Raw genomic sequence first — 10,559 nt, 5'->3', positions numbered from 1 at the left:
GCACATTGGCATGCGATTATTGCATCCAGCTGCTGCTGATCACAGCGTGAGTATAAGTAGGCAGCAGGTGCAGCGCATATTCAGGTTTTCGCTGAGGAGTGAATCAGCCGGCCCGAACTCTAGGCACGAATCGTTGACCGAAAATGATGATGATCATCTGCAACACCAACAGGGGATAGTGCAGCCTGATGTGTGCAACCCACTCGACACGGGAAACCACCACCGCTGAAGCCCCGTCCGCCAACACGAAGCGCTCTCTAAGAGCGCACTGAACTCGTTCAGTCTTCTTCTCTCAGTAGAGAAGTCAGGATCAGAACGATGTGATCGCTCGGCTCCGAAGCGAAAAGCTGAATATGCGCTGCACCTGCTGCCTACTTATACTCACGCTGTGATCAGCAGCAGCTGGATGCAATAATCGCATGCCAATGTGCATTGGCTCATTTAGTTTACACTCGAAGTAGATTGGTCCCTCTAAGCGAGATCCCAATTCGTCGGTCCTCCGACGTGACTATTATACAAACTGAAAGGGAACTCTCTCCAAGAGCGCACAGTAACTGAGATTTAAAACTGTTGAAAGAAAAGGCTCAATAAACTATCACACAGATTTATTAAACTACGCATCAATATCTCTTTCCTTTGTGCTTTGAACTTCTCTATGCAGAGCACTGCGCGTTGTGACTCCGTGTTGCTTCAAGCGCATAATTCTCCACACGGGATGCGCATAAGCGCTTTGTGCTCTGGATTGGAGTTTTTCGTATTATAATAATTTTGCGCAATGAAAGATTATTTAAAGATTATTCATGTCAGCGTTTTTCCTATGATAGAACAGAACATGAAAAGCTATTAAACATGTCTGTGTGTGTGTGTTCAGGGGTTTCGTGCAGGAGACATGAGGGCCTGGCGTCAGCACTGGAACCATCAGCTGTATAAAGCTCTGGAGCATCAGTATCAGGTGGGACTGGAGGCCCTCAACAAGAACCTGCCGGAGATTAACATCGACCTCATCTTCAAGTAAGAGCCCCACTCTTGATGTGTTTTAAAGGGATCATCGGATGCCCATTTTCCACAAGTTGATATGATTCTTTAGGGTCTTAGTAAAAAGTCTGTAACATAGTTTGGTTAAAATTTCTCAATGGTAGTGTAAAAAACACCTTTTTTACCCTGTCAAAAGAACTGTCCACTCAAAAACCCACACAAACATTTACTCGCGCTCATTTTTTGAACGAACTACTGCTTAAAATCATGGGTTTCTCCAGGCAGGGGCGGCTGCAGTTCTGTCCTGCGTTCGAGGAGGTCAGAGCAAAGTGCTACAAAAGGTTCATCTGCATCCCAAACCAGTTTAAGGGCGTGAGCGAGACGGCAGAGGAGCCCATATTCACCTGCATGATCGAACGCAACACCAGCGGCTTCCTGACCATCTTCAGCAAAGCTGAACACCTCTTCAGTCGACTCACACGTGCTGGACAAGTTTAAGGTACGGCTGACTGCGTTCCAAACCCTACTGAGCTGCCTAAACAGGTTTTGAGATTTCCAGCATGTGCCAAAATAGCTCATAATCAGCATATAATCGATTCATATGAGTTTAGTATCTGTATGAATGGGTTTCTTCAACTTTTGAACCTAAACTCCTTTTAAGAGACTGGTTTTACTTCAGTGCCAAAGTGATTTATTGCACTAAAGTGTGACCTTAAATGACCTTAAAATAAATCTTTGAAATGTTTGAATAAAAAAATAAATTAGTAAACAAATCCAATAAAAATGACAGAAGCAAAATTACTAATCTCAAATTAAATTGAAAACTGAAAATATATATAAATAAAAGCTAATCAAAATATTAATTACATTAATAATAATATAATAGTATATAAGTAATACTATTTTTGTTGTGAGTCCATATTAAACATTGTCTGGGTTGTATTGCTGTTACAGTAGCTTCTACAAGCAGCAGAGGAAATTGCAGTAGAGTTTGTTTGCAAGGCATGACCTTTGACATTAAGAACAAAAGATATGGGAAGCATTTTCTGCTCCTTTAAGTTGAACAGCCTGTTTATTTGGCTGATTATATGGTTAGTCACATTACTATTTACATCCTTGACGTCCACAACAAACCTGTTAAGACCTACGGTTAATAGATTTCATTTTTAATGTAGCACATAAGAAAATCCATGAAGAATTTATGCATGTGAACTATAACATCAAACTTCCTGAGATGTTTGCATGCTTGATTATTTGATGTCCGTTATAAATCTCCATCCCTGTGTGTCTGTGTTCAGTACTGGGTGGCTCTGGGGCAGGTGGAGAAACATCTTCACAGTGTACAGGACTGGGAGAGGAACTTTAAAGCTCTCAAAGCCAAAGGAAAAGAGGATGCCCAGGTATCTGCCTGTGTGTGTGTGTGTGTGTGTGTGATCATATACTGTGTGTTTGAGAACTTGTGCTGTATTTAACTGTGTGTGTGTGTGTGTGTGTGTGTGCAGCACAGAGAAGGTCGACTGCATCACGGTGAACTGTGAACCCATCAGAGTGGCAGTGGACGATCTCATCTAGAGGCTGACGCTCTGCTGACGTCCCGCAGGAGATCCATCCAGGGTGAGATCAGATGTTCAACACGCACTTTACAGCGCTCATGGTGTTTAAAGACAACATGCACATCTAAACTAGTGTTGTTACTGTTAACTAAAACTACAACTTTTTCGATAATTGAAGTGAAGTTGAAATGATGTAAGATACAACTAACTGAAATAAAATGGACCATTTTCCCAGACTGTGATGTCTCATTTCCCCAGTGATTTTTTCTTATAGATATTTTCTTTTCTTTTTTAAATGTAATGTACATTTATAAGACTATACGTTATTATTTTTAAAATTGTATTACTTTTTATAACCTTGCGATTAAATTACAGGAAAATGTGGAAATGGTTTATAAGTTTAAGTTGAAGTACTAAAATTACTAAAAAAATAAAGCAAAATATTTTAATTGCTAAAATTATTATTAATTTTTAATGATTATTTTTTAAATATTAAACAAACCCAAAAACCAATACAAATGACAATACCACATAACATAATAACAAAAAGTAAAACAAATAAAAATAAAGCGAAAGTAAAAGAAAATAATTTAAGAAAAAAAAGTATAAGAAAATAAAAAAACAATAAAGAATGACAAAAGCACATAAGAAGAAAACTTACAAAAACTAAAAATAAATGCTATAAATACAATGTTAAAAATATTTTAAAAAATAGCAAAGGCACATAACAACATTATTAAAATAAAACAAATAAAATAAAGCTAAATAGAAATTATTAAAAAGAACCAAAAATGTAAAAATTCAAAATTACAAAAACAAACAAAAAAATTAAGTTAAATAGAAAAATAAAAAAACTAATAAAAATGACAAAGGCACATAACAAAATTACTAAAACCCAAAAAAATTAAAATAAAGCTAAATATAAAAATGCTAAAAGTTCATAAAAATAGCTTTAACTATATTGCCTTATATTAAAATATAAAACAAATATAAAAAATCTTTAGATTTAAAATAAAGGAAGGATGGGACGTGATGTGTGGCCAAGTATGGTGACCCATACTTGGAATTTGTGCTCTGCATTTCACACACACTGCAGTGAGATGTGAACAAACACACACACACACACACACTGTGAATACACACCTGAAGCCATATTACTGCAGCGCCCGGGGAGCAGTTGGGGGTTCGGTGCCTTGTTTAAGGGTCTCACCTCAGTCGTGGTATTGAGGGTGGAAGAGAGCACTGGTTATTCACTCCCTCCATCTACAATTCCTGCCGGACCTGAGACTCGAACCTGCGACCTTTGGGCTAAGTCCCACTCTCTAACCATTAGGCCACGACCCCCCCCCCCATAAAATGTGAAGTATAAAAAGAAAAGCTAGTTCAAAATAATAATAAATGCTATAATAGTCTGTAAATAATACTAAAATAACACTGATCCTAACAGGCACATTCTGTGACAGATCTTTCCAGCGGTGTTCAGTAGATCAGTGTAACACTGACCTCTGCTGGTCGTATATGCCCTGTGTGTGTTCACCTATTTAATACTGCTGTCCTGTGTGTGTGCAGGTTTGTTGTTGTTTGGTGTGTTCATGTGTAAATGCTGTTGTTGTGACGTCGTGTGCAGATTCTGCCTCAGTTCCAGCAGGCGGGTGGAGGACTGGACACCATCAGCTCCCTGAGAGCCTCATGCGCTCATGGTGGAGAGTCATCAGCTTATGATTAAAGAGCAGGTACAAACACACACCACACATACACACACTAATGCAGACACACAACTTTCGTTCATTATTCTGATTTTCCACAATAACCAGAGGAATTCTGCAACATATTTATGCCTTTTTTCATTTAATAATAATTCACGTGTGCATCTTTACCTACAATGTCATAAACTTATTTTATTTCATTTCACATTTTCATTTAGTCAAACTACTTAAATCACTAAAACAGAAATTAATATTAATAAAAGTTAAAAAGACATTTAAAAAAAAAAGTACAAAACAGAATTACTAAAACCTTGAAATTCAAATGAAAATGGAAAATATAAAAATTAATTTTCCACAATAATCAATAATTTGCAAATAGAGTTTCGTTCATTATTCTGATTTTCCACAATAACCAGAGGAATTTTGCAACATATTTATGCCTTTTTTTCATTTAATAATAATTCACGTGTGCATCTTTACCTACAATGTCATAAACTTATTTTATTTCATTTCACATTTTCATTTAGTCAAACTACTTAAATCACTAAAACAGAAATTAATATTAATAAAAGTTAAAAAGACATTTAAAAAAAAAAGTACAAAACAGAATTACTAAAACCTTGAAATTCAAATGAAAATGGAAAATATAAAAATTAATTTTCCACAATAATCAATAATTTGCAAATAGATTTGTCTTTTATTTTATTTTATACAACACTGTTTCGTGTGTGTATTTACCTACAATGATGTTAATTAAAATAAAATGAACATTAACAGAAATTATTTATTTTATTTCAGTTATTCATTTCAAGGCAAAATGTCAGTTTCAAATGTTTTATGTAGTTGAAGTACTTAAATTACTAAAATTAAAAATGAATTAAACAAAAGCACAACAAAATTACTAAAACTTTAAAATGAAACTGAAAAAAAAATAACTAATTCGAAATATTTATAATTAGTCTATTAATTTAAATAAAATATTTAATAGTTGAATTTGTATGTAAAATACTAAAACTAAAATGGAAATAGAAATTAACAAAACTAAAAAAACAATAAAAATGACAAAAATAAACATCAAAACTACTTGTAAAATGTAAAATATGAAAAAAAAACCTAATTCAAAATATTAAAAAAATACTATGATAGGATTTGAGCGATACTAAAAAAAACAATCATAAACAAGCAGTCAGTAATTAGACTACACCTGTGCATTCCAGTAAGTCAGTCACTTAACTAAATACAACAGATTCAGAGATTCATTAAAAATGTACCTGCTAAAATGAGTCATCAGTTGAGGCATCGTTAGTTAAGCGACATGTTTGTGAAACACACACACACACACTCACTCACTCACTCACTCCCACACACACACACACACACAGGTTTGTTTTTGTGAAAAGTGGGGACATCCCATAGGCGTAATGGTTTTTATACTGTACAGACAGTATATTCTATTGCCCTACACCAACCCTACCCCTAAACCTACCCCTCACAGGAGACTTTGTGCTATTTCAGATTTTCAATACACTCCATTCTGTGTGATTTATAAGCGTTTTGAAAAGTGGGGACATGGGGTAATGTCCTGAAAAGTCACCTTCTCCTTGTAATACCTGTCATACCTTTGTCATTATACACATTTATGTCCTCATTTGTCACAAAAACGCTCACACAGTCACACTCACACTCACACTCACACTCACACAGTCTCCTCTGTGTCTCCCAGGTGGAGGTGATGAAGGGGAACGCAGAGTCTCGGGTGCAGGTTTACCTGCAGAAGTTCAGAGCTCGCTGGGACCAGCTCAAACCCGGGCATGACATCATCGAGTCAGGTGACCACGAGACTCTGCAGCGCTGCGTTCAGAACATCCGCGACAGATGAGCCGAGTTCGACGAGCTGGAGAACACGCAAAAAAACTCTCTGGCGACCGACACGCTGCAGATGTGGGAGCTTTACGAGGAGTTTCAGCAGGGACTGGATGAACACGCAGAGCAGGGCTGGATTTCCTTCAGGTTGTGATGTGACATGTGGCCAAGTATGGTGACCCATACTCGGAATTAGTGCTCTGCATTTATCCCATCCAAAGTGCACACACACAGCAGTGAACACACACACACCGTGAACACACCCCCAGAGCAGTGGGCAGCCATTTATGCTGCGGGGCCCGGGGAGCAGTTGGGGGTTCGGTGCCTTGCTCAAGGGCACCTCAGTCATGCTATCGAAGGTGGAAGAGAGCGCCGTACATTCACTCCCCCCACCTACAATCCCTGCCTTTATGAGACAACCTTGGCTTACGAGTCCGACTCTCTAACCATTAGGCCACGACTTCCCCTCAGTCATAGGTCACAGTCATAGCACTCACACTGAGAACATTTCATTTGATGAACTATTGTCAGATACACAGAAACCCAAAGGTCTTCACTCATCAAAATAATTTTAACATGAAGAAATTGTGATAGAAATACAGTTACTTATATTACTGTTGTACAGTAAAATGTACTTCTCAAAGTACCGATAATAATAAAAAATTATATAATAATAATAAAAAAAATGTTTATTTAAAACTATTAATACTTTATGTAATATCACACAGATGTTTTTCAATGTTTTAATTTTAATAGTAAATCTGTAATATGCAGCATTTTGTTTGCCAAAAAATAAAAAGAATTTTGATTATATTGTAAAAGATTAATCAAATCAATTTTTAGTTTTTATTTGATTACCGCTGTTTGTGATAGCACATTTGTATTAAATCATAAATGCAGAAAAATGTATACGAAAAACACAGAATTTCTTCCTATTATTGTAAAAATTGCAATAAAGTTATATAAATTCAATTGATTAGACATGCTTTGATGATTAAAATCTAAAGCGAAAAATTTAAATGTATGACATAATTTTGGAAAAACAAAACTGAATTTTGAAAAAATATAAGACCCGAAATGTAGTTTTTAAAATCTTTAATAAATTGTTATTAAATGTTTTATGAGATTCTTGATTTAAATTGATTAGACATGCTTGATTACTAAAATGTAATTAAACTGTTTTTTAAACAGAACCCAAAAAGCAAAAAATGAAACGGAAGAAACTTAATCCAGAAAAATAAAAGCGAAAAGCAACATTTGGGAAAAACCACACATGGTCTGGAACATCAGACGCATCAGGAGGAATTTCTACAAAGGTTCATAGACATTCAGAGTCTTTGTGTCTGAAACACATTCAGCATTCATCCAGGACTGAGACACACACTGTGTGTTTTCCCTGCAGGAGTAAGCCTCACATGTTCGAGGAGTTTCTGTTCGCGTGGCACGACGTCTGAGGAAGCTGGAGGAGCACAGCAGCATGTCTGTCACACTGCAGAAGGAAGAGGTCTGACGGCTGGATCATCCAGTTATTTACTAGTATTCTGTGGAAATTCTGCTGTATGTGTGGATTGGTCATGTTCAGGTCATTTGGAGTGTTTGTTATAGTTGAAATCAGTGCTGCTACTAACTTAACTAGGCTTGCATTTTTCAGTATTGTGACAGAAGATTAGATTTTTTCCAATAACTACAATCAGTAGCTACTTTATTATTTCATTTCTCTCTCAGGTAATCTGAATCAGTTTAGTGAATTAATTTGGATGGTTCATTTCAATTAATATAAATAAGTATATTAACTGTGTAATTGATAATTAAATAATATTTAAAAAAATAAATTGACTTGTTTAGGACATGTTCTGCTGTGTACTTTCGTTCAAATATGTGTTTTTTTTTGTTGTTGTTTTTTTTTGGCTTTAAAATATATAATTTTATATATCAAATATAAAAACTATATTTCTTTTTATTTGCATAATTTATATTTTTAGAAATAATTTTAATAACATGAATTATACAAATGAATAAAAAAACTCTACCTGCTGACATATGTCATAACACAAACATGAATAAAGCAGCAAAAATATGTATACATTGTAAACCAGCAAACATAAAACCCAAAATAAGCCACTATATTTGAATATTCATGCTATGCATAAATATGTATATATATATATATATATATATATGTATATATATATATTAATTCGATATGCATTCTATATAAAAGTATGTAATTTTATTTATATAAATAATTTGTAAAAATATTTTTAATTATAAAAATGAATTACAAAATATAAGTAAAAACAGCTTATTAATAGCTAACTAATTTTTCAAAAGTGTAAATTTGTAGTTAACTACTTAAAATGATTTGATTTATGATTATTGTTCAATTATTGCTAGTTTATTAGTTGTATATACTTGTAGCTGGGCATAAGACAGGTGTGTTAAGGATGAAGCAGTGTGTTTTAGGCTGTGGTTCCAGTGTTGAAGTACGTGCGAGGTGAGCAGCTCTCTCAGGAACACTCTGCCCAGAGAACCACACCAGAGAGACTGCAGTTCAGAGACCTGCTGCGAGCCCTGGAGCTCAAGGTACAAACACACTTCAGGTCATGCTTTACTGTCACGCACTGCAAAAAAATCATTTCCTTATTTAGTATTTTGTGTAGTTTTGTGTTGTGTTATTTAGTTCAGCTGATTCTTTTCCGTGTCAAGTTTTTGTCCTTAACAGACGTGACCACACTGCAAAAAAAATCATTTTCTTAATTAGTATTTTTGTCTTGTTTTCCAGTACAAATATCTAAACATTCTTAAGTCAAGATACAAGCAAAATTACTAATATATTATTAATAATATACTAAAAATACTAATAAGATATTAAGAATTGTTTTCTGAAAAAGTGAGTTTAAGCTTAAAACAAGAAAAAATATCTGCCAAAGGGATTTTTTTCATATATGATTTATTTAATACATAAGTAGTTTAAATAATTAATACAAAATAAAATGTTACGTTTCTGTAATTTTTTTATGGTTTATTTAAAATTATTATTATTATTTTACTATAAATATGTGAGTAGGTAGAGATATTTTAATAATATTACTACTACTACTCATCAAAGATATAGTTACAGTTATATTAAATATATATAATATTAAATTAAATATATGCTTTACCTCTAGGAATTCATTGAGGGATTTCTGCAAGTGCTTAAAAAATAATTTCTAAGTAGGAAAATACTAAGTAAGAAAATCATTATTTACAGTGTGGTAATGTCTGTTTAGGACAAAAAGTTAGATTAACATGGAAAAGAAGCAATTGTATTGAATAAATGCACTATTTAGTCTGTTTATGAACGTTACCTGGCCTCTATTGGCGTTTCTGTGTCCGTGACAGGATCTGAACCGTCGCGCTCAGGCCGAGGTCACCATCCGCGAGGCCCTGCGGGAGCTGGAGCTGTGGGGCGCCGGCGCGTGTTTCTCCCTGACGGACTACACGGACAGTCAGGGTGGCTCTCTGCGTGTCATCAAGGACTGGAGGGACACGGTCAACCAGGTGGGCGACAACCACTGCCTGCTGCAGTCGCTCAAAGACTCGCCCTATTACCTGCGCTTCCAGGACAAACTGTCGCTGTGGGAAACATGGCTGGCTGACCTCAACGAGTACCTCCGGAACCTCAACACCATCCAGAGGAAGTGGGTCTAACTCGAGCCCCTATTTGGGCATGGGGTGTTGCCGCGGGAACAGGCCCGCTTTCAGAGGGTGGACCAGGATTTCAGGTGAGCGGGGGGGAAGGGAGGGGATGCTGGGACAGGTGTGAGAGATGAGTGTAGAATCTCTCACCTGTGTGTGAGTGCGTAGAGCCATCACATCAGACGTTCAGAGGGACAGCAGGGTCACGTCTCTCAGCACTCGAGCTGGAATCAGGAACTCCCTCGTCACCATCCTGGACCAGTTACAGCGCTGCCAGAAATCCCTCAATGAATTCCTGGAGGTGAAGCCTATATTTAAATATATAATATGTAAATAAATATATACATAAAATTATAATTATAATAAAAACAATATAATAATATTATAAAAACATTGTTTTATAATATGAAATGTATTTTGTGTTTTGAATTCTTTTTGTCCTGTATTAACAACCACTCCAATTCCTTAGTTTGATATGAAAATACATGAAAATATATGTTTTTTTTCTCATGTGTAAATAACGCAAAGCAATGTGGCCTACTGATAGTTACACAAATATATCTATTATTAATATTTAAAGATCTCTTAACTCCTGACATATCTCTGGAGTCATAGCAAAAGCACGAATAAAGCAACATAAATTTAAAATAAACCATCAAAAATAATGGAGAATGTATATAATATGATACAATATAATGTTAATATATGCATACATATATATATCTATATATATCTATATATATATATATATATATATATATATATATATATATATATATAT

At 35.1% G+C, this 10,559-nt stretch overlaps 1 long non-coding RNA gene across 1 annotated transcript in view; it reads left to right on the top strand.

Moving 5' to 3' along the window:
• The first annotated feature begins 9,853 nt into the window (after positions 1–9,853).
• The window catches only part of LOC107600808 (uncharacterized), a 1,318-nt gene continuing 612 nt past the window's right edge, over positions 9,854–10,559 (top strand). Inside the window, exons 1-2 of the long non-coding RNA XR_001610842.1 lie at positions 9,854–9,864; positions 9,947–10,079. This is a non-coding gene — a long non-coding RNA (uncharacterized lncRNA). The remainder of the gene's footprint in view (positions 9,865–9,946; positions 10,080–10,559) is intronic.

This window comes from Sinocyclocheilus grahami, unplaced genomic scaffold (assembly GCF_001515645.1).
Source record: "Sinocyclocheilus grahami isolate Dianchi unplaced genomic scaffold, SAMN03320097.WGS_v1.1 scaffold292.1, whole genome shotgun sequence".
Taxonomy (NCBI): Eukaryota; Metazoa; Chordata; class Actinopteri; order Cypriniformes; family Cyprinidae; genus Sinocyclocheilus; species Sinocyclocheilus grahami.
The sequence above is the reverse complement of the archived record's forward strand: the minus strand, read 5'-3'. Positions and strand labels throughout refer to the sequence as shown.